General features: G+C 38.3%; 1 protein-coding gene across 5 annotated transcripts in view; it reads right to left on the bottom strand.

Annotated features, from left to right (window-relative positions):
• The window catches only part of NEO1 (neogenin 1), a 275,123-nt gene that overhangs the window by 201,829 nt on the left and 47,546 nt on the right, over positions 1-25,748 (bottom strand). Inside the window, exon 1 of one of the 5 annotated variants that reach the window (XM_016201554.2) lies at positions 12,178-12,450. The exons of the other annotated variants lie outside the window; for them this stretch is intronic. The gene's annotated coding sequence lies outside the window, so the exon portion shown is untranslated. Of the gene's footprint in view, positions 1-12,177; positions 12,451-25,748 lie in introns of those variants that run through there. 5 annotated transcript variants of the gene reach the window in all.

Consider the following 25,748-nt stretch of genomic DNA (forward strand, 5'->3'; position numbering starts at 1 on the left):
AAATAATAAAGATCCAAGCAGAAATTTTAAAAAAGACTTAAAAAAAGGCAATTTGAAAGATCGATGAAACCAAGAGTTGGCTGTTTGAAAAGATAAACAAGACTGACAAACCTAACCAGACTGATCAGGAAAAAAGAAAGAGGAGAAGTAACAACTGACACCAAAGAAATACAAAGGGTTGTAAGGAATTATTACGAACAACTATATACCAACAAATCGAACAATCTGGATGAAATGGAAAAATTCCTAGAAGCATATAATCTTCCAAAACTGAATCAGGAAGAATCAGAAATCTGAACAAATTACAACTAAAAAAATTAAAGCAGTAATTAAAAAAAACTCTCAACAAACAGAAGTCCTGGGATAGATGGCTTCATAGGTGAATTTTACCAAACGCTCAAAGAACACCTATCCTTCTCAAACCTTCTTAAACCATATACACGAATGAACTCAAAATGGATTAAAGACTAAAATGTAAAACTCAAAACCATAAAACAAGTAAAAGAAAACTTAAGCAGTAAAATCTCAGACATTTCTCTTACCAATATTTTTTCTGATAAATCTCCTCAGACAAGTGAAACAAAAGAAAAAATAAGCAAATGGACTACATCAAACGAAACTGTTTTGCACAGCAAAGGAAACCATCAACAAAACAAAAAGACAACATACTGAAATTTTTTTTTAATTTTTTGGTTTGTTATCCTCATCAGAGGGTATTTTTTCCATTGCTTTTTCAGAGAGAGTGGAAAGTGGGGGGGAGGGAGGGAGGGAGAGAGAGAGAGAGAGAGAGAGAGAAATTGATGTAAGAGAGACACATTGATAGGTTGCCTCCCACATGAGCCCTGACCGGGCCAGGGATTGAGACTGCAACCAAGGTACATGCCCTCGACTGGAATCGAACCTGGGACCTTTCAGTCTGTGGGCTTATGCTCTAACCACTGAGTAAAAATTGGCTAGGGCTGAATTTTCTGTAACATATTGCCAATGATACATCCAATAAGGGGTTAATATCCAAAATTTGTAAAAAAAAACTCATACAACTCAACACCACAGAAATGAACAATCCAATTAAAAAGTGTGCAGAAGACCTGAATCACCATTTCTCCAAAGAGGACATAGAGATGAGCTATAAACATATGAATAGTTGCTCAACATCACTAATCATCATAGAAATACAAATTAAAACCATTATGAGATACCATCTCACACCTATCGGAACTGCTATAGTCAATAAATCAACAAACAACAAGTGTTGACAAGGATGTGGAGAAAAGGGATTCCTCATGCACTGTTGGTGGGAATGCAGACAGGTGCAACAACTATGGAAAACAGTGTAAAGGTTTCTCAAAAAATTCAAATTGAAACTGCCTCTTGACCCAGGGATTTCACCTCTGGGTATATGTCTGAAGAAACCCAAAATACTAAGCAGAAACAATATATGCAAACCCATGTTCACTGCACCATTTACAATATCCATGATATGGAAGCAACCCAAATGCCCATCAATAAACAAGTGGATAAAAAAAGTGGTGGTACCCTGGCTAGTGTGACTCAATGGTTAGAAATTGGCCCACATACAGAAGAGTCACAGGTTCAATTTCGGGTCAAGGACATGTACCTCGGTATGATCCCTGGCCCACATCAGGGTGCATGCAGTAGGCAACCAACTGACGTGTCTCTCTCACATCGATGTCTACCTGTTTTTCTGCTCCCCCTTCCACTCTCTCTAAAAATCAATGGAAAGAACATCCTCAGGTGAGGATTAATAAAAAAAAGTGGTGGTATATTTACACAATGGAATATTGCTCGGCCATAAACAAAAAAATAAAATCTTACCGTTTGCCGACAGCATGGACGGACCTAGAGGGTATTATGCTAAGTGAAATAAGTCAGTCAGAGAAAGACAAATCATATGATTTCACTTATATACGGAATCTAAAAAACAAAACAAAGATACAAAACGGAAACAGACTAATAAATACAGAGAACAGACTAATGGTTGCCAGATGAAAGGGAGTTAAGGGGGCTGGGTGAAAAAGGTGAAGGAACCAGGAAGTACAAATTGGTAATTACAGAATAGTCATGGGGATGTAAATTAAAGCATAGGGAACATAGTCAATAATTTTGTAATAACTGTGCGTGGGGACAGGTGGATAACTGAAATACTGGGGGGACTTTATAAAGTATATGACTGTCTAACCACTGTGCTGTACACCTGAATTTAATACAAAATAATATTGAATATACACTGCAATAAAATTTTTTAAATGGTTCAAAAAATTTTTTTAATTGGTCAAATATCAGCAATTTCATATAGTTCAACCCTAAAAGAGGTACAATTCCTTTGCTTCCTCCATTTCTCTCCCTGGTATAATTTTTTCCCGACATTTTCGCCTATACCTTATTTCCTCATTTGAAACAACTATCTTCTTGCCTTGCTCCCTTTCAGTCTCTTCCTTTCTACTGGACCTTAGTCCTGATCCACAAAAATACACATTTTGCCACATGGAAAAAAAAACCAAAGGCTTCTTTAATCTTTCCCTTAATCTTGTTAACACCTTGAGATACTCTCTTCTCTCACTCTTTCTCCTCACTGCAAACTTCATGAAATAGTTCGCACTCCCTTCATCTTTCTCACTTCCCATTCTTTAACATTTTACGACCTTGCTTACCCATTCCAAGAATCTACTGAAACTTTATACAGAGCTACCAACAATCTCCATTAGGCCAAAAAAAATCAAAGGCCTTTACCCTCTGAAGTCTTCAGATGTTTCATTTCACCAGATCCCCCTTGATGCTCTCTCTCCTCTCTCACACTCCACTTTCAAAACTCTTTTGTTAAAACCTGTCCTTCTCTGCCATCTTCCTCTATGATGCTCCAAGTGAAAGCCCTTCACAAAGATCAATCCTTGGTTTCCTCTTTTCTTTTTCTATATGATTTCCCCCTGGTAATTTTGTGCAACTTTTCTGCCTCAATTATTATTATCATTTCTTTTTGTTCTCCCCAATGACCCTAATGACCCTTTCCACCCCATCGCATTCCCCTCCCCAGTCCCTCTCCCCACCATTGTCCATGTCCTTGGGTTGTGCATATATGCATATAAATTCTTTGCTTACTCTCTCCCGCTCCACCCATCCACCCTCCTCCATCCCTCTGACTTTCAGGAGTTTCATCTATGCTTCCATGTCACTGAATCTATTCTGTTCATCAGTTCATTAAGCTCTTTAGAATCTATGTATAAGAGAGATCAAGTGATGTTTGTCTTTCTCTGCTGGCTTATTTCACTTAGCATAATGCTCTCCAGGTTCATCCACATTGTCCCAAAGGATACGAGATTATTATTATTTATAGCAGCGTAGTATTCCATGGTGTAGATGTCGAACAGTTTTTTAACCACTCATCTACTGATGGGCACTTGGGCTGTTCCCAGATCTTAGCTATTGTAAACTGTGCTGCTATGAACATAGGGGTATATATATTCTTTCTGATTAGTGTTTCAGGATTCTTAAGATGCACTCCTAGGAGTGGAATCACTGGGTCAAAAGGCAGCTCCATTTTTAATTCTTTGAGGAACCTCCATACTGTTTTCCATAGTGGCTGCACCAGTCTGCATTCCCACCAGCAGTGTACTAGGGTTCCCCTTTCTCCACATCCTGGCCAGCACATGTCATTTGTTGATTTGTTGATGGCAGCCATTCTCACAGGTGTAAAGTGATACCTCATTGTGGTTTTAATTTGCATCTCTCTGATGATTAGCGACACTGAGCATTTTCTCATGTGTCTCTTAGCATCTGTATGTCCTCTTTGGAGAAGTGTCTATTCAGAACCTTTGCCCATTTCTTAATTGGGTTGTTTGTCTTCCTCTTGCTGAGTGTATGAATTGTTTGTACACTTTGGAAACTAGCCCCTTATCAGATACATCCTTAGCAAATACGTTTTCCCAGACTGTGGGGTTCCCTGGTATTTTCAGGCTGTTTTCTTTTGCTGTGCAGAAGCTTTTAAGTTTGATATAGTCCCATATGTTTATTTCTTCTTCTCTTTCTCTTGCCCTGGGAGATGTATCAGTGAAAATTCCACTAAATGGGATGCCTGTGACTTTACTGCCTATGTTTTCTTCCAGGATTTTTATGGTTTCATAACTTACATTTAAGTCTTTTATCCATTTTGAGTTTATTTTTGTGTATGGTGAAAGTTGGTGGTCTAGTTTCATTTTTTTCCATGTATCTGTCCAATTTTCCCAGCACCACTTACTGAAGAGACGGTCTTTACTCCATTGGATACTCTTGCCTCCTTTGTCAAATATTAACTGACCATAATGGAGTGGGACTATTTCTGGGGTCTCTGTCCTGTTCCACTCATCTATATGCCTGTTGTTGTACCAATACCAGGCGGTTTTGATTACAATGGCTTTGTAATACACTCTGAAATCCGGTATCGTGATCACTCCCACTCTGTTCTTTTTTCTCAAGATAGCTGCAGCTATTCGGGGGTCTTTTTTGGTTCCATATAAATTTTTGAAATGTTTGTTCTAAGTCTGTGAAATATGCTGTTGGTATTTTAATAAGAATTGCACTGAATTTATAAATTGCTTTGGGTAGTATGGACATTTTAATATTAATTCTTCCAATACATGACCATGATATATTCTTCCACTTGTTTAAATCTTCCTCTATTTCCTTTTTCAGTGTCACATAGTTTTCCAAGTACAGGTCTTTTACATCCTTGGTTAAGTTTATTCTTAGGTATCTTATTTTTTCAGTTGCAATGGTAAATGGTATGGTTTTTTATTTATTTTTAAACTATATCTTTATTGATTTCAGAGAGAGGAAAGGTGAGGGAGAGAGAGATAGAAACATCAATGATGAGAGAGTCATTGATCAAGCTTGCAACCAGGCATGTGCCCTGACCAGAATGGAACCCCAATCGCCTGGATCCTAGGTCGACACTCAACCGTTGAGCCATGCCCGGCCGGGCGGTATGGTTTTTTAGTTTCTCTCTCTGAGAGTTCATTGTTGGTGCATAAGAGTGCCACTGATTTTCAGATGTTGGTTTTTTATCCAGCTACCTTGCCAAATTCGTTTATCAAATCTAGTAGTACTTTGATGGAGTCTTTAGGGTTTTCTGTGTACAGTATCATGTCATCTGCAAATGATGACAGTTTTACTTCTTCCTTTCCAATTTGGATACCTTTTATGTTTCTTCCTGTCTGGTGGCTGTGGCAAGGACTTCCAGTACTATGTTGAATAAAAATTATAAAAGTGGACATCCCTGTCTTGTTCCTGTTTTTAATGGAAATAGTTTTAGTTTTTGTCCATTGAGTATTATGTTGGCTGTAGGTCTGTCATATATGGCCTTTATTAGGTTGAGGTATGATCACTGTATTCCCACTTTCCTCAGAGTTTTTATCAGAAATGGGTGATAGATTCTGTCGAATGCTTTTTCTGCATCTATTGATATGATTGTATGATTTTTGTCCTTCATTCTGTTTATGTGATGTATCACATTTATTGATTTGCGGATGTTGTACCAGCCTTGCATCCCCGAAATAAATCCCATTTCATCATGATGCATGATCTTTTTAATGTATTGCTGGATCTGGTCTGCCAGTATTTTAGTGAGGATTTTAGCATTTATGTTCATCAGGGAAACTGGCATGTAATTTTCTTTCTTTGTAGTGTCTTTATCTGGTTTTGGGATTAGGATGATGCTGGCCTCATAAAAAGAGTTTGGAAGTTTTCCCTCCTCTTGAATTTTCTGGAATAGTTTGAGGAGGATAGGTATTAATTCTTCTTTGAATATTTGGTAAAACTTGCCTGTAAATATCTTGTCCAGGACTTTTGTTTGCTGGGAGTTTTTTGATTACTGCTTCAATTTCATTAGTTATCTGCCTATTCAGGTTTTCTGCCTCTTCTTGATTCAGCTATGGAAGGCCAAATGCTTCTAGGAATTTGTCCATTTCACCCATGTTGCCCAATTTGTTGGCATATAGTTGCTCATAGCATTTTCTTACAATCCTTTGTATTTATGTTGGGTCAGTTATTATATCGCCTCTTTCATTTCTGATTTTATTTATTTGGGTCCTCTCTCTTTGTTTCTTAGTAAGTCTGGCTAAAGGTGCATCAATCTAATTTACCTTTTCAAAGAACTAGATCTTGGTTTCATTGATTTTTTATATTTTTTTAGTCTCTATGTCATTAATTTTTGCTCTGATTATTATTTCCTTCCTTCTACTTCCTCAGGGCTTTTCTTGCTGTTCTCATTCTAGTTCTTTTAGTTGTTGTGTTAGATGGTTCATTAGATCTTTTTCTTGTTTTTCGAGATAGGCCTGAAATGCTATGAATTTTCCTCTCAGGACTGCTTTCATCGTGTTCCATAGATTTTGGGTTGTTGTCTGTTCATTTTCGTTACTTTCCATGAAGTGTTTGATTTCTTCCTTGATCTCCTTGGTAACCCATTCATTGTTTAATAGCATGCTATTTAATCTCCATGTGTTTGAATATTTGAGTTTTTTTATATTGGCAGATTTCTAGTTTCATGGCATTGTGACCCGAGAAGATATCTGAATCTTCTTATATTTGTAGAGACTTCCCTTGGCCCTAACATGTGGTCTATTTTTGAGAATGTTCCATGCGCACTTGAGAAGAATGTGTATTCTGCTGCTTTGGGGTGAAATATTCTGTAAATGTCAATTAAATCCATTAGATCTAGTGAGTCATTAAAGGTCTGTGTTTCCCTCTTGATTTTTTTGTCTTGATGATCTTTCAAATGCTGACAGTGGGCTGTTAAAGTTCCCCACTATGATCGTGTTGCTGTCAATCTCTCCCTTAAACTCCCCCAAGAAATTTTTTATATATTTAAGTGCTCCTATATTGGATGCATAAATGTTTATAAGAGTTATTTCCTCCTGTTGGATTGATCCCTTTATTATTACATAGTGACCATCTTTGTCTCTGGTTATGGTCTTTAATTTGAAGTCTATTTTGTCAGAAATAAGAATTGCTATTCCAGCTTTCTTTTCCTTTCCATTTGCGTGTAATATTTTACTCCATCCCTTCACTTTTAGCCTGTGTGAGTCTTTTGCTCTCAGGTGGGTCTCTTGTAGACAGCATATGTTTGAGTCCTGTTTTCTTATTCATTCTGCTACTCTATGTCTTTTGATTGGACCGTTTATTCCATTTACACTTAAGGTTACTATTGATATCAACTTACGTAATGCCAGTTTTCCCCTTTACGCTGATTTACCTTTCTCTCACTATTCCTTCTTTTTCTTAAAGCAGTCCTTTTAGCATTTCTTGCAATGCTCGTTTGGTGGTACTGAACTCCTATAGCCTTTTTTTTTTGTCTGGGAAGCTCTTTATTTCACCTTCAATTTTAAATGATAGCCTTGCTGGACAACACAATCTTGGTTGCATGTTCTTGCTTTTCATTACTTGGAGAACTTCATGCCATTCCCTTCTGACCTGAAGAATTTCTGTTGAGAAATCAGCTGTCAGCCTTATGGGGGTTCCTTTGTACTTCACTGCTTGTCTCTCTCTTGCAGCTCTTAATATTTTCTCGTTATCCTTGACATTTGCCATTTCAATTATGATGTGTCCTGGAGTGGATCTCTTTGGGTCCCTCTTGTTTTGAACCCTCTGTGCATCCTGAACTTGTGTGGCTTTCTCCCTCGCCAGCATAGGGAGTTTTCTATCATTATTTCCTCCACCAACTTCTCTATCCCTTGCTCTCTTTCCTCCCCCTCTGGCACTCCTATAATGCGAATGTTGTTGTGCTTCATGTTGCCCCAAAGCTCCCTTAGACTTTCCTCATGCTTTTTAAGTGTTTTTTCCTTTTGCTCCTCTGATTGAGTGATTTTTTTCTACCTTGTCTTCTAAGTCACTTATTCTATCCTCTGCTTCACTGAGCCTGCTTTTAATTCCTTCCAGCGTATTCTTGATATCAGATACAGCATTCTTTATTTCCTGTCTGATTTTTGTTTATGTTATGTATCTCTTTTTTCATGTTTTCCCTAAAGTCCTCAATCTTATCCTCTATTGCCTTGTTTTTCTCTTTAAGTTCCTTGAACATCATCATCAATACTCTGAACTCCGTTTCCGATAACTTGCTTAACTCCATCTCATCCCTTCTTCTGGTGATGTTTCCTTTTCTTTAATTTGGGGGTTGTTTCTTTGTCTCCCCATTTTGGTAAGTCTTAGTGTTTGTATCTATATATTAGATATATCTGCTGTCTCTCAGTCTTGTGGGATGGGATTTTGTCTTGTGGATCCAGTGGAACCCAGAGCTCTTTGCTCTAAGCATGTCCTTCTTGTGGGTATCCCTTTTGTGGTTTCTTTATGTTCTCCTGTTGTGGCTGGGTCTAGATTGTCGTTGACCAATCCTTGGGAGGACCCTCTTCTCAGGTTGGCTAACTATGTCTCAGCCCCAACCTTGTCGTGTAAGCTGTTGTACGGGTGCTGGCAAGGCAGGACAATACACAACTAAACTTCCAGGAAACGAGGTATCTTACAAAATATCTTGACAGTAATGAAAACAACCCACGTGAAAATATAACTGGGAGAGTCAAAGGAGAGAACACACACACACACAAAAAAAAACCTTAAAAAAAAGAGATAAAAGTAACGCTTAGAAAAAGAGAGATGCATATTGTTGTTAATAGTGGTGAAAATTTAGAAAATAATAAACTAAAATGTAAAAAACAGAGAAGCTACTGGGAGATAACAGAAGCAGAGAAAAGATTCTGAAAGAACGGCCAGCAAAAAATTAAGGGAGAGAATAGGAATAGGATAATAGCTGAAAATGAGAAAATAAAAAATTCAATAAAGAGAATAAGAGAAACTAACGATCAAACAAAAAGACAAAATCGAGGATAACAAAAGAACCAAAAAAAAGAAGAAAAAAAAAAGTTATGTCAATGGATCGAGAGGAGAGAAAGAGATATAGCCCAGGTAGGGAGGGAGTCCGGTTCGAGAGTTTGTGGAAACTATAGAGGAAAGCAGTAAACTTGGTTATAATGACAAAGTCCCAGTCATTAAGCAGGGATAGCAAAAAAGTCTTAATAGTAGAAACAAGGATAAAACAAAACAAAGCAAATAAAATAAAACAAAACTAAAAACAAGCTATGTAAGACAAAATTCTTTTATAAAAGAGAGAAAAAAAATTGTTTTAAATTATTATAAAATTTAAAAAGGAAGAAAAAACAAAATTTCTCCCCTTTCTCTTCTTCCTATGGAAAAAAGAGAACACACACACACACACAAAACCCAAAATCAAACCAAAACACAACAAAAATAGGGAAGAAAAAAAGAGAGTCAATCAGGTAGGTTTCTTCTGGGCCGTTTATGTTTTCTGAGGCTCACTGTTTTGTATGCTGATTTCAGTTCTCCTAGGAGGTACTTGTGTATCACCCAATGTGAGGAGCCCTCCAGATTTGTCTCTGGTGTCCTTAGGTAGATGGTTGATCTGAGGCTCTCTGTAGAACACCTCCTCTTGTCAGCTATCTTGCAAACTTGTAGTTGCCTGGTCTTACTCCAGAGTCCTCTGTAGAGTCTTTAGGGTGCAGGATGGCTAGTGTAACTCAGGGTATCACTCCACTCACAGAGGTTTCACTGTCAGGCACTCACTCTGCGGGAGTTAGTCTCTGCTCCACAGCCAGCTCCTCAGTCCCTACCCTGTCCTCTGATTCTAGTTCTCCACGCACTGGCCTGCTGCAGTTTCAGATTGATTTCAGCCTCTGTCCTTTCCTGTATGGGCCGTTTCAGCAGGCTAGGCTCAGTGGGTTAGATTAACCTTTATGCGATGAAAGGGAACTTTAGTTCCCGGCAAGGAGTGGGTCCCGCTGGCTGAATTTAAATGCTGACGGAATTTAAATGCCGTCTTTTAAAGGTTAAATACTGAGAAACCTAAGCATATACATTCTTTTTTACAGGCAAAAGGAAAGAAACCATTATTTGTACAGTTGATCCTGGAAAATATATGGAGTTTGTATGATGCTGTCTTTTAAATGCCGTCTTTTAAAGGTTAAAAAAACATTCTGGTGAGCCCTTTGCCTGCCCAGCTTCCAGTAGGGGTTTTCAGAGTTTCTTCCAGTTCCCAAACAACAGTCCCTGAGAGTCTTATTCTTGTACAGTCGTCCTGTGAGCTGCTCTCCCTTCCCCCTCAGGACTGTGCCCTGCCGGTGTCTCTGGGGCCTCAGTGAGCTGGCCCAGCCCCTTTCCTGTTGGGGGTGGGCTCCACCCCTCCCTGCTCAACTCTGGCTGGCTGGTCGTACCAGGCCCGCCCCTCAGACAGTACACTTTGCAGACCCCAATCCCAGCCTCCGCTGGTCTGTCTGCCCAGTGCAGTCAGCAAGGTGGGAGCCAGTTCCGAGATCAAACACACAAATGCAGGAAGCAACATACAGGCAGAGAGTCTGCCCTGCAAGGTCCCACCACCCACAGGCCAAGGCACCCAGTGGGAGGGGACCCAAAGTCAGTTCCCCGCAGCTCCCTGCATTGATAGTCTCAGCAAAGCTGGGGCAGCTTCACGGGCCACCACGGTGCCCCTCAGGGCTGGTCACTGATCCCAGCCTCTCTGCACCAGGAGCTCAGGGCGGGAGGGCTCCTCCCCTCCCTCACACCACGCAGATTCAGTGCTTTCTGGGGCTCAACACAGTGCCTTACAAGGAGGCAGAGGGTCCCCGTGTGCGGCCGCTCAGCGCAGTCCCCTGGTCCCTTACCACTGGGGTGCCACACACTTTGGGACAGCCCTTCCTATGGTCGGCACCCTGAGTGTTAGATGCCGGTCACGACCGCCACTAGCAGCTTTGTCTCGCTAGATAGGCGCCATCCGCCATTAGAGGCTTTGTTTCCTAGGAAGAAACCATCCCCTCTTCGGGGACTCATCGCTTCCCTGGGTCCCTCTGCCCTCCGCGCAGGGCACTCCTCCCCTTCTCCTGCACTCGGGGTGTGAGATCCCCGCTTTTGGTGGCCGGTCCGCACTCCCGAGGGGAGGGAGCTTTGCAGCCTACAAGCCTCTGGGCTTGGAGCCCAGCGCAGGCTTCAGGGGGGACTCCCCCTTCCTATGCCCCCCTTTCTTACCAGGCTCTATGATGTTTTTTCTGTGCTCCCCACTCATAGTCCGTCCACTCAGGTATGTTTCTCTGGTTTTTCCAAGCTGGCTACGTAGGATTTTAGGAGTAAATCGAGTCCGTGGCTGGGAGCAAAGGCATTCTGCTGCTTCTCACAGTGCCACTATCTTCCCCTCCCTCATTATCATTTCTGAGAGGATACTATGAGTATCCTACCAAATCCATCATGTTGTAAACAAATCTCCAATCCACTCTGAAGTCTATCTTCCCATGAACAATCCTAGTCATGTCTCTATATCCTGATAACCAAAGCACAGAAAGTGACTTCAGCACTGTCCTAACTTTCTATTGATACTTCCAAAACATTACTCCACATTTGTGTAAAAACCCCTTCTGCTTTAAGGTATGTGCCAGTTCATTTATTGCCTCTCAGCTTTAAATCCACTTGCATTGCCCTGCTTTTTCTATTGGAACTGGATTCTTCAGACTATGTGCTTATCAGTGGACTTGATATCAGGCTCATCCAAAACAAGGGTGATAAAGGGATGTACCTAACTCTGTACATCTCAGAGTTCTCTTTTACTCCTGTTACTAGTTAGCTGCCTTTGACCTGAATAACAATTTTTTAAAGTAAAAATTTCCATGCACAAATTACTGGTATGGCTTCTGTCTCCTCATAGGAGCCTGACACAGGGCTCATGCCCTGTAGCTATAACTTACTGCTTATTCCCCTACCCCCTTCTCCTGAATCCTTATTTTCTTTAATTTCCTGTTAAAGCCTTTAAATGTTATTGATACAACTTTAACCTCATATAAACATAAAACTCTGTTCTATGATAAAATTATCTCCACCAATACTGGTAAATCACAAGTCTGAAGACCTTCATGAACTGTTTTTTTGTGCTGTTTTTTTTTAGTTTTTGTCTTTAGTTCAGGGTCCAGTCAGTCCTCTTTGTATTGCTTTTATTTGAAACAGACTGTTGAACAACTTCATCCGTCTTCACTACAATGACGAAAGTATGATGGCCCCAATTCAAGCCTTCTGAAAGAATCAAGTGTTAACAATGCTAGGTAATTTTATTACTGTTATGGGTCACAGCTCAAATTCTACCTTTTCCAAGATACTTCTGCAAATCACCATAGCAGTAAGTGTTCTCTCTCTTCTCTAAGTAACTGAAAATCACTGCTACAGGCAGATGGTAGTGATGTTTGGCATTTCCTCAGCTCAAATCTCCAATCCACATTTATAACATATTAAGCCATTTGCAAGAATACAAGACTGTCTTTGTCCTCAACCCTGTTTGAAAAATAAGACATTTATATAACTTAGTAAAGGCGCTTTTGATTACAAACAACAGAATTACAGGTAAATTTACTTAAGAAAAACAAAATTTTAAATAAAGGCACAAAGGTGACCTTATACTATCACATTTCTGGTTCCAATCTAATGTGAAACCCAACTGCACTTCCTATCTGGAAGTTCATAAGATGGAATGTAAACTGAGAAGCTGTGGTCCAGGCATTATAGTCATCCCTTCTTATTCATGGGGAATACAATCCAAGACCCTTAGTGGATGCCTGAAACCGTGAATGTTTCAAACCTTACGTATTATGATTTTCCCTATACCTGTAATAAAGTTTATTTTATAAATCAGGCACAGCCCAGGCGGGCATGGTTCAGTGGTTGAGCACTGACGTAGGATCCAGGAGATCTCTGTTCAATTCCTAGTCAGGGCACATGCCCAGGTTGCAGGCTCCATCCCCAGTCAGGGTACAGGGGGGCAGCCAATCAATGACAACTCTGATCATTGATGTTTCTATCTCTCTCTCCCTCTCCCTTCCCTCTCTCTGAAATCGATATATATATTTTTTAAATCAGACACAATAAGAGATTAACAAAAGTAACTAATCATAAAACAGTACAATTATAATAATATACTATAATAAAAGTTATATGAATATGGTCTCTCTCTCAAAATACCCTATGGTACTGTGCTCACCATTCTTCTTGTGATGACATAAGATGATACAATGCCTACGTGATGAAGTGATGTGAGGTAAATGACACAGGTATTTTGGATGGCAGCTGGCCACAGATAACTAAAACTGCAGATAAGGGAGGACTACTGTACATTCTAAAGAATCTAAGATCCTGAGAAAATGCTTCAGGACAGTGCTGTACAGCAAATGTAACGAAAGCCAATATGTATCTTTAAACGTTCTAGGAGTAACAAAGAAGTAAGCAACAGATGAAATTAGTATTTACTGTATTTAACCAAATATACCTAAAATATCATTTAAACATGTGATCAATAAAAAAGTATTAATGGGATATTTTACATTTTTTACACTAAGTCTTTGAAATCCAGTGCACATATATTTTACACTCAGTAAATCACAAATCCAACTAGATACCTTTTAAGTGTTCAATAGCTATAAGTAGGAAGTACTATACTGAACAGCACAGTTTCAAGAATTCTTAAAATACTTAATGGTCTTAAAGTGGAGTATTTACTGCAATAAACTATATGCACATTCAAATGTAAAGAGAAAAAATTTACTACACTGGAAACAACAAATGTACTGCTTTGTGCATCCAGATAAACTTGCTTCTGTGCAGACCCAGAATAAAACTTGTATATAACTGGACTTGTAACTGAACATTTATTTTTTTCTTTCTTTTTAAATTTTTCCCACCACCCAAAGTCAAATCATCTTCTGTCACCATTTATTTGGTCCCCTTTACACCCTTTATTACACCTCCTACCCCTTTCTTCTGGTAGCCACCATACTGTTGTCTGTGTCTATGAGATTCAGTTTTATATCCCACATATGAGTGAAATCAGGATTCTTAGCTTTTTCTGACTTATTTAACTTAGCATAATACTCTCAAGGCTGTTCATAATGTTGCAAATGGCAGTACTTAATCTTTTCTTATGGATGAGTAGTATTCCATAGTATATATGTACCACATCTTCTTTATCCAATCTTCTATATCAAAGGACACATTGGTTGTCTCCATATCTTGGCCATGACGAATAATGCTACAATGAACATAGGGGTGTATATATCTTTGCAAATAAATGTTCCAAGTTTTTCGGGTAGGTACCCAGAAGAGGGATAGCTGGGTCATATGGTAGCTCTATTCTTTTTCTTTTTTTTTAAATCCTCATCCGAGGATATGTGTATTGATTTGAGAGAGAGCAGAAGGTGAAGAGGAAGAGGAAGAGGAAGAGGAAGAGGAAGAGGAAGAGGAAGAGGAAGAGGAAGAGAACGAGGGAGGGAGGGAGAGAAAGAGAAAAAGAGAAAGAGGAAGAGGAAGAGAGAGAGAAAGAGGGAGAGGGAGAAAGAGCAAAGATAAAGAGAGGGAGGGAGGGAGGGAAATCAATGTAAGGGAGAAACAGAAAGGTTGGCTCTCGTTCACACCCTGAACGGAGATCAAACCAGCAACCTAGGTATGTGCCCTGACCAGGAATCAAACTCGCAAACTTTCAGTGTAAGGGACTGCGCTCCAACTAACTGAGCCACACCAGCCAGAGCAGTAACTCTCTTCTTAATCTTTTGAGGAACCATCATACTGTTCTTCCATAGTGGCTATACCAGTTTACATTCCCACCAGAAGTGAATGAAGGTTCCTTTTTCTCCACAACCTCTCCAACACTTGTTATTTTACCTGTCTTATTGATAACAACCATTCTAACACGTGTGAGGTCATATCTCATTGTAGGTTTGATTTGCATGTCCCTAATAGCTAGTGAAGTTGAACATCTTTTCATGTATCTGTTAGCCGTTTTTATGTCTTCTTGGGAAAAGTGTCTGTTCGGTTCCTCTGCCATTTTTTAATTGGATTGTTTGTTTGGTGTTGAACTGTATGAATTCCTTATATATTTTGGATATTAATCCCTTGTTGGAGCTGTGGTTTGCAAGTATCTCCCATTCAGTTGGTTGCGTTTTTGTTTTCTTGGCAGTTTCTTTTGCTGTGAAGAAGTTTTATAGTTTCATACAGACCCATTCATTTATTTTTGCCTTTACTACCCTTGCTTTTGGGGCCAAATTCATAAAATATTCTCTATGACCAAGGTCCATAAGTTTAGTACCTATGTTTCTTCAATGTAATTTATTGTTTTAGATCTTCTATTTAGGTCTTCAATCCATTTTAAATTAATTTTTGCATAGGGGGATAAAATGCAGTCTAGTTTCATTCTCTTGCATGTGGTTTTCCCAGCACCATTTATTGAAGAAGCCTTCTTTTGTCCATCGTGTGTTTTTTGCTCTTTTGTCAAAAAGTATTTGTCCATATGCATGTGGTTTTATATGTGGGCTCTCAATTCTCTTCCAATGGTCTGTGTCTGTTTTTGATTATCTAACTCTATAATATATTTTGAAGTCAGGTAGTGTGATACCTTCGGCTTCATCCCTTTTTCTCAGGATTATTTGACTATTTGGGGTCTTCTGTGGTTCTATACAACTCTGATAATTGTTCCCTTTTTTTTTTAATGATATGGGAATTTTAATGGGGATTACATTAAATCTGTACATTGCTTTGGGCAATACGGCCATTTTAACTATGTTGATTCTGTCAATGCATAAACATAGAATAACCTTCCATTTGGTTGTGTTTTGGTCACTCTCATTTAATCATGCTTTATAGTTTTCAGTATATAGGTCCTTCACATCCTTTGTTAAGTTTATTCCTAGGTATTTTATCCTTTTGGTTCCAAATAAAAAGGAACTATTTTGTTTTTGTTTTTCATTTCTCTTTCCTCAAGTTTCGTTGTTAGTATATAAGAAAGCAGTGGATTTCTGTACATTGCTTTTGTACCCTGCAACTTCACTGCAACAATTGTTTATTGTTTCTGATAGTGTTTTGGTGGAATCTTTAGGATTTTCTATATACAAAATCATGTCTCTGGAAAAAATCATACTTTTACTTCTTCATTTCCAATTTTGATGGCTTTTATTTCTTTCTGTTGCCCGATTCCTCTAGCTAAGACTTCCAGAACTATGCTGAATAAGATGAGAGTGGGCATCCTTGTCTTCTTTCCTACAGAAAAGGCTTTGTTTTCCACCATTAAGGAAAATATTGGCTGAAGGTTTGTCATATATGGCCTTTATTAGGTTGAGGTACTTTGGGATTCCTCTTTTATTTTGCAAATCTTTGGCAAAATGTTTGTGACAGATTACGCATGGCTTAAGTTCATTTCTCGAGCCCAGGATTCTATCTATACATACTGGGACTTGTGTGGAAATAAAATCTCTGCTCTTTGCACTACCTCAGAGACCTAAAAACATGATCTACAGTGGAAAGAAGCAGTAATTGTCTTGACGCTATGTTAAAAGAAACTGAATGGGACTGAACATATAGTGAGAGGGCAAATTTTAAAATGTTGGTACACAAATACAAAACCAGATTTTTTTCCAAAACTACTACTGGAAAAACATTGTCGACAAAGAATTAAAAACATCAAAAAATACTTTTTTTTTTTTTTTTGAGCACACATAATTGCCTACTTTCTATAACTTCATTTATTTGAATGTTCCTTTGCTAGTAAATATGGTTCAAGGTTTTTGACAAGTTTATATTTTGGAAAGGCCCAATATATCATAAATACAGGTGACTATGTAATTTGTTATCCGAACTAGGACACTCTGAGAGTGCGAAGCAACACTAAAAATAGTTATACCAAGAACAGCAGGTATAAACCGTCCCAAGTAAACCAGAACACAGAGTAACTAACACATATGTGACCTTGCTAAAAATACACCTGAAAACAGATTCCTGGCTACTTTTATTTTAGGAGTCTTCCATACTTTTATACCAAAGAAATCTGTTCCACTAACCTTGTAAATCAAAATGTCTATCTGAACCACACAACAACCTAAAACCTATGGAACACAGCAACAGCAGTCCTGTGAGGGAAGTTCATACCATTACAGGCCTACCTCAAGAAACAAGAAAAAACTCTAATAAACTATCTAACACTACAGCCAAAAGAATTAGAAAGAGAACAACAATAAAAGCCCAGATTAAGTCAAAGGAAGGAAATAATAAAGATGAGAGAGGAAATAAATGACATAGAAACTAAAAAAACAAAGTATCCAAGAGCTGATTCTTTGAAAAGATAAACAAGATTGATGAACATTTAGCCAGACTGACCAACAAATAAATAAAATTAATAAAATAAATTAAAATGCTGGTACACAAATACAAAACCAGATTTTTAAATAGTTATACCAAGAACAGCAGGTATAAACCGTCCCAAGTAAACCAGAACACAGAGTAACTAACACATATGTGACCCAAATAAATAAAATTAAAAACGAAAGAGGTGAGGTAACAACTGAAACCATAGAAATATAAAGGATTTTAAGAACATACTATGAAAAACTATATACCAACAAGCTGGATGGCCTTAATGAAATGGACAAATTCCGAGAAAAATACAATCTTCAAAAAGTGAATCAGGAAGAATCAGAAAACCTGAAGAGGCCAATAACAACTGAGGAAACTGAAGCAGTAATCAAAAAACTCTCAGTAAACAAAAGCCCTCATCCAGACCACTTCACAGGGAGTTTTACTAAACATTCAAAGAAAAACTAACACCTATCCTCCTCAAACTATTCCAAGAAATCCAAGAGGAAGGAACACTCCAATGCTCTTTTTACGAGGCCAGCATTATCCTAATCCCAAAACCAGATAAAGACAATACAAAGAGAGAGAATTACAGGCCAAAATTCCTGTTGAACATAAATGCTAAAATCCTCAACAAAATATTAGCAAACTGGACACAACAATATATTAAAATGATCAGACATCATGACTAAGTGGGATTAATTCTGGGGATGCAAGGCTGGTTCAATATTCACAAATAAATAAATGTGATACAACAAATAAATTGAAAGACAAAAATCATATGATCATAGACACAGGAGAAGCATTAGACAAAATCCAACACCTACTTTTGATAAGAAATCTCAGCAAAGTGGGAATATAAGGAACATACCTCAACATAATAAACACCATGTATGACGAACCTACAGCCAACACCATACTAAATGGGCAAAAGCTAAAACCATTACCCCTAAGAACAGGAAAAAGACAGAGATGTCTGCTTTCACCACTCTTATTCAACATAGTACTGGAAGTCCTAGCTACAGTGATCAGACAAGATGAAAATAACTGTCATTATTTGCACATGACATGTTATGGTACATAGAAAGCCCGACCTAAAGACTCCACTAAAAACATGACTAGATTTAATAAATGAATTCCTCAATGTAGCAGTATGTAAAATTAACACCCAGAAATCACTAGCATTTTTATACACAATTAATGCTCCCTCAGAAAGAAACACTTAAAAGACAACCTAATTCACAATTGCAACAAAAAAATTAAGATACCTAGAAATAAACTTAACCAAGGAGGTAAAACACTTGTGCTCAGAAAACTACAGGACATTGAAAAAAGAGATAGGAGATATAAACAAGTGGAAGAACATACTGTGTTCATAGATTGGCAGAATTAACATAATTAAACTAAACATACTACCTAAAGCAATCTATAGGTTCAATGCAATCTCTATTAAAAAAATACCAATAGCATATTTCATAAATCTAAAAAACTCCAAAAATTCATATGGAACCAAAAAGACCCTAAATAGCTGCAGCAATCTTGAGAAAGAAGAACAAAGTTGGAAGGATCATAATACCAGATGTCAAGTTATGCTACAAAGCGACTGTAATCAAAACTGCCTGGTATGGCCCAGCCAGCATGGTTCAGCAGTTGAACATCGACCTATAATCCAGGAGATAGATCTCTGTTCAATTCCCGGTAAGGGCACACGCCTAGGATGCATGCTCAACCCCCCAGGAGGGGGCGTGAAGGAAGCAGCTGATCAATGACACATCATTGATATTTCTCTCTCTCTCCCTCTCCCTCTCCCTTCCCGCCCTCTCTCTGAAATCAATAAAGACAGTTTTTAAAGAAACCTGGTTGGTAAGGGCACAAGAAAAGTCGTATAGATCAATGGATCAGAACAGAGAACACAGAAATCTATCCAAGCCATTATGCTCAATTAATATTTGACAATGGAGGCAAGAGCATACAATGGAGTAAAGACAGCCTCTTCAATAAATAGTGTGGGGAAAATTAGACAGGTACATGCAAAAAAAAATGAAGCTAGACCATCAACTTAGACCATACACAAGAATAAACTCAAAATACATAAAAGACTTAAATGTAAGACATGAAACCATAAAAATCCTAGAAGAAAATGTAGGCAGCAAAATATCAGACATGTCACGTAACAGAATTTTCAGATACATCACCTATGGCAAGAGAAACAAAGGAAAAACTAAACAAATGAGACTACATCAAACTAAAAAGTTTCTGAACAGCAAAAGAAACCAGCATCAAATTGAAAAGGGAACACACTGCATGGGAGAACACATTTGCCAATGATATATCTGTAAGGGGTTAACTTCCGAAATACATAAATGTACTCATACAACTCAATAAAAGGAAGACAAACAACCCAATTAAAAAATAGCGAGACGACCTAAATAGACACTTCTCAAAAGACGACATACACAGATGGCCAGGACAAATATGAAAAAGTGCTCAACGTCAGCAATCATCAGGGAGATGCAAATTAAACCTACAATGAGATATTACCTCACACCTGTCAAAATGGCTACCATCAATAAATCAACAAATAACAAATGCTAGCAAAGATGCGGAGAAAAAGGAACCCTAGTACATTGCTGGTGGGAATGCAGACTGATAAAACCACTATGGAAAAGATTGTGGAGTTTCCTCAAAATACTAAAAATGGAAATACCATTTAACCCAGTGACCCCACTTTTAGGAATATATCCTAAGAAGACAGAAACAACAATCAGAAAGAATATATGCACCCCTATGTTCATAGCAGTGTTGTTTAAAATAGCTAATATCTGGAAACAGCCAAAGTGCCCATCAGTAGATGAATGGATTAAAAACCCATGGTATATTTACACAATGTAATACTATGCAGCTGTAAAAAAGAAGGGTTTTCTATGCAGCTGTAAAAAAGAAGGGTTTCTTACCCTTTGAGATACCATGGATGGATCTGGAGAGTATTATGCTAAGCAAAATAAACCAGTCAGAAAAAAAGATCTCACTTATATGTAAAATCTAAAGAAAATAAACTGATGAAGAAAAATATATACAGAGACACTGAAATATGCAATACAATGATGTATTTCAGAGGGAAGGGACAGAGGCAGGATCAGATTAACCAAAGAACTTATATGATAAATGCAAACCCATGACAAACAACAGTAAGGGGGAGGGAGTGGGGTGGAGGAAGTCAACGTGGGAAAAAGGGAATTTCTGTAATACTTTCAACAATAAAAATAAAAAATAAAAGGGGGGAGTCTGTTTCACACAAGTAGAATAAATACCTCCTATAAAACACTTAAAGCACAGATTCCAAAACAGCAGAGGACAGAGTGGAATATACACTGACACTCTCCCAGGACCAAACTGGAATTACAACTAAAATATAGAAAAACCATCCTGAGTAATCAACTAAAGACTAGCTGAAGAGCACCCTCATAACCAAGAACATAAAGGGGAGACAGCACAGAGACTGGTAAGAAGGGCATAGGCGTGAGAGGGCTGGCAGGGCTCCCACAGACAGCAGCTGAAGTTCCAAAGAGACATCTCAGCTGTGGGTGGTTCCCACTGAAAGCTCTGGGGTCTAAATCCCAAACTGGACTTCCCAGCCAAGAGCACAGAACTAAGAAAGGTGCCCACATAACATCTGGCTGAGAAAAGCAGTGCGGTTTCTGTCTGCTAGGGAGAGACTGCTAGAAATGCAGGTACCCTCTTAAAAGGCCATCCTACAAAGTTTTGTGTGCAGTCATTCACCTTGGTTTGTGGCGGACGGAGGGCAGAGTGGACTAGAGCTGTTTGAGGAGAATCTAGGGATGCTGGCTCTGGGGATGGAGCTCAGAGGGCAGCCATCTACAAACCTGTGCTGCGTCATTCCCCCATACTGCAGAGGACATCTTTCTCAGGCAGACCTTTACCATCCAAGCAGCTTTTGCCTATAGGGGAAGCAATTGCCCCACCCTGTTGGAAAACCTCTCATCCCACTCTGTGGAGTTTATACAGCCTAAGGCTCATTAAGACACTGAGTAAGAATTAGCCCCTGGGAGCTTTGAGTCTTTGCCTGATTTACTTCTGGATCCAGGACTTGGAAAAGCAAACCTTGGTGTGCATCTTGGTCCTTTCCAAATGCACCCACCCCCAGAAAAGGGAGCCACAAGATGTTGAGTGCAGAAAGCTTCAAACAGGGAATCCAAAGCCAAGCACAAACAGCGTCTGACACTGGGCCACACCAGAGACCATCCAAAAGACTGGGAGTCCTAGCATATCTACCTAATACATAGATATAACAAACCCAAACAGGCAGCCAAAATAGGGAGGAAAAAAATAAGTCCCAAATGAAAAAACAAGAGGATTCTCCAGAAGAAGAGATAAGTGAAACAGAAATAAGCAATCTATCAGATAGAGAGTTCAAAATATTGGTCATAAGGATGCTCAAGAGCATGAGAAACAATATCGAAGCTATGAGGGAAATTAAGAACATAGTAGAAATAAAAAATTCACTGAAAGAAATAAACAGCAGATTAGGGGAGGCTGAGGATCATATCAGCAAATTAAAAGGGTAGAAAAAAATCACTCAGAGAACCAAAAAGAAAAAAACAATTAAAAAACAGGAGGACAGTTAAGGGAGCTGTAGGACACCATGAAATGTAACAATAGTCACATCATAAGAATACCAGAAGATATAGAAAGCAAGGGTTAGAGAACCTGTTTAAAGAAATAATGGCAGAAAACTTCTCTAACCTGGTGAAGAAGAAAGTCACACACATTCTGGAGCCAGAGTCCCAAGCAAGAAGAACCCAAAAGAGGCCCACACCCAATTATATCATAATTAAAATGCCAAAAATTCAAGACAAACAGAGAATCTAAAAGGCAGCAAAAGAAACAAAATCTGTACCTACAAAGTAGCTCCCATAAGGCTATCAGCTGATATTTCATCAGAAACTCTACAGGCCAGAAGGGAGTGGCATGAAGTATTCAAGGTAATGAAAGGCAAAGATCTGAAACCAAAGCTACTCTATCCAGCAAAGCTATCATGCAAAATAGATGGTGAAAAAAAGAGCTTCCCAGACAAAAAAGACTAAAGCAGTTTATCACCACCAAACCAGCAATACAGGAAATGTTAAAGGAACTACTGTAAATTGAAGTATAAATAGAAACATAGGCATAAAGATTTAAAATGGCAATAGATAAGTGCCTATCAGTAATAACCTTAAATATAAGTGGACTAAATGCTTCCATCAAAAAACATAGGGTGGCTGAATAAATAAGAAAACATGACCCAAATATATACTGTCTACGAGACCCACCTCAGCCCTAGCCAGTTTGGCTCTGCGGTTAGAGCACTGGCCTGTGGACTGAAGGGTCCAGAGTTCAATTCTGGCCAAGGGCACATACCTGGGTTGCAGGCTTTATCACTGGGTGCAGGAGGCAACCAATTGATGTCTCTCTCTCACACTGATGTTTCTCTCTGCCCCTCTTCCCCCCGACCCCACGCTCTCTGAATCCTCGGTGAGGATTTAAAAAACAGAAACCTAAATCTAACAACATGACTGTCTACTTAGAAAATCACAAGAAATCTACCAAAAAAAAGCTTCTAGAACTATTAAATGAGTTAAGCAAGGTTGTAGGGCACAAGGTCAACATATAATAATATTTTTATATACTGGAAAATCAAAATTAGAAAACAAAACCATTTAAAATTGCTCCAAAAACATGAAATACTCAGGTATGAGAACTACGAAATGCTGATGAAAGCAATCAAAGGTACATAAATAAGTGAAAAAACAGACATTGTGCTCATGGATTGAAAGACTCACACAGTTAAAATGTCAATTCTTCCCAAATTGTTCTATGGATTTAATTCAATTTATATTATAATTCCAACCAGAATTTTTGCAAAGACAGATGACTAAAATTTATATTGAAAGACAAATTAAGTAGAATAAAGAATTTCAAAAAGAGAGGAACGACACTGGAGGATTCAAACTACTTTATTTTAAAATGTACAACAAAGGTACAGTAATGAAAACAATGTGGAATTGGCAAAAACAAAGCCACACAGATCACTGGAACCAAACAGAATCCAGAGATAGACCCACACACTGATTTCTGACACAGGTGTACATACAATTCAGCAACTAAAGAACAGTCTTTTCAACAAATAAGGTTGAAATAACTGGACATCCATATGCTGGTGGGCAGGAAAACACATCAACTTTATATTAAAATTAACTCAAAATGGATCATAAATCTAAGCATGAAATGTAAAGTGTAAAATTCCTAAAAGAAATCAGAGTAGAAAAAAACCTGTCCACCTGGATTAGACAAAGAGTACTTAGATAAGACACTAAAAGCACAATTCACAAAGCACAACTGATAAATTGAACTTCACCAAAATTTAAAAGTTTTGCTCTGCAGAAGACAAAAGAGTGTGCAAAGACAAACAACAGACTGGGAGAAATTATTTGCTAACCATTAACAAAGGCAACTGTGTACAGAATATATAAAGAACTAAAAACTCAACCATCAGAAAACAAACAACCAATTTTTTTTTCCCCTTCACCACTATTCACAGGCTCCATGACTTTGGTCCAAGTTCTTAGCCTTAGTTTCCTTACCCTATGTTTCTGTTTTGAGTATTACAAAAATTAATGCCTTTTAAATAAAAGTATCCAAATACATAGTAAGCTCGTAGTAAATGTAGATTGTTTCATTATGAGACTGTTGAAGCTAATACACAGAATGACATTCCAAACTATTTCACTAATATTTCACTGCCAACCTCTAGGATATTTTTTCTACCATGTTGTTTTATGCACATATTACTCTCCATTCCCTCTCCTGGAAATACCTTTTTTCCCCCACAGCTCTTTTCATCTTGATAAGCCCCTACTTAGTATTTAATACCCAACTCAAATATCCCCTCCACTGGATGGCTTTCCCAATTTCCTTGGACACAGTCAGGTGCAGCTTTTCTGCACTCATAGCATGTATTATTTCTATTATTTAATTAGTCACATTACACTGAAATGTTAACTACAACTTTTTACTGTTTAAGATTGTGATTTATTTCTATATCTCTTCCCAAGAAATGACTGGGGAAAAATCAAATGTTCCATAATAAATGGGTGGATAGATGAAAAGGAAAGGGAAAGAGAGAGTATAAGGAGAGAAAGAAAACAAGGAAGGATGGCTATATAGGCAGTATTCCATCAAAAGTGGATAAAAGTGAATCTATTTTCTGCCCCCCACCCCCACCCCTGAACCTCCTCGGCAGTTCTCTGTATTTTTTCAAAGCTGTCACTATCTGCTACTCCTGGGCTCAAAACTTTAGTCTTATTTGCCCCCTTCTTCCCCAACTCCTTGAAAGTTACTCACTTAGGATGCCATTCCATCTTTCTTCACAGTATGTGTTAATCTGTCCACCACTTGTTATTACTTTTGCACCAGTAGAACTTGTGCCTATTTTTAAAACCTTCCCAGTTGCCTTGCCATATTCAGTCTCTCCCTATTAAAAAAAAATTTTTTTTATCTTTGTTGTTGAAAGTATTACAGATGTCCCTTTTTCCCCCCATTGACCCCCTCCACCCTGCATCCACCCAACGTCCAGGCCTTCCCCATACCAATGTCTGTATCCATGGCTTATGCTTATAAACATGTAAGTTCTTCAATTATTTTTTTAAGAAACAAAAGATTTAAAGGGACTCTCACCAATAATGGCAAGTAAGCAGAGAAAAAGATGTTCAGCAACAGTTGTCATTAGAGAAAGCAAACTGAAACTACAAAACACCACTACATACCTATTAAAGTGGCAAAAACAAAAACAAAGTACTGGACAATACCAAGTACTGGTGAGGATGCCAAGCAACTAGAACTCTTGTTCACTGCTGGACGGAATACAAAAAAGTACAGCCACTCTGGACAACAGTGTGACAGTTTCTTATAAAGTTAAACACTTATCACATGGCCCAGCAATCTCATGCTGGGATATTTACCCTAGAGGAATGAAAACATGTTGACAAAAAAAAACTATACATGTTTACAATAATTTATTCATAATCCCCAGAAAGTGAAGATAACCCAGTTGTCCTTCACCACGTGAATGGACAAACGGTGGTACCTCCATACAATGGACTACTACTCAGCAATAAAAAGAAACTATATACACAATACAGATGCAACTTAAAGGTTATACACTATGTATTTCCACTTATATGACATTATGAAAAAGGCAAAACTATAGGGATGGAGAAGAGATGAGTGGTTGCTGGGCAAGAGGAGTGGAGGGAAGGTTTGACTACAATGGGCGAGGATGAGGGAATTTTTGGAAACTATTATATATCCTAATTATGGTGGAAGTTAAAGGAATGCACCATACACATAATACTCATAAAATTGTGTGTGCACACATACACAGAGTTAATTTTATGTTAACTTAAATTTTTAATTGATCTAATGATCTTTACTCCATCCAACCCCAACTCCTACCCCAAACTTCCTCATGACCTATGTTTCCTAAATCAGTA

The sequence above is a fragment of the Miniopterus natalensis genome, chromosome 1 (genome assembly GCF_054644295.1).
Source record: "Miniopterus natalensis isolate mMinNat1 chromosome 1, mMinNat1.hap1, whole genome shotgun sequence".
Lineage (NCBI taxonomy): Eukaryota > Metazoa > Chordata > Mammalia > Chiroptera > Miniopteridae > Miniopterus > Miniopterus natalensis.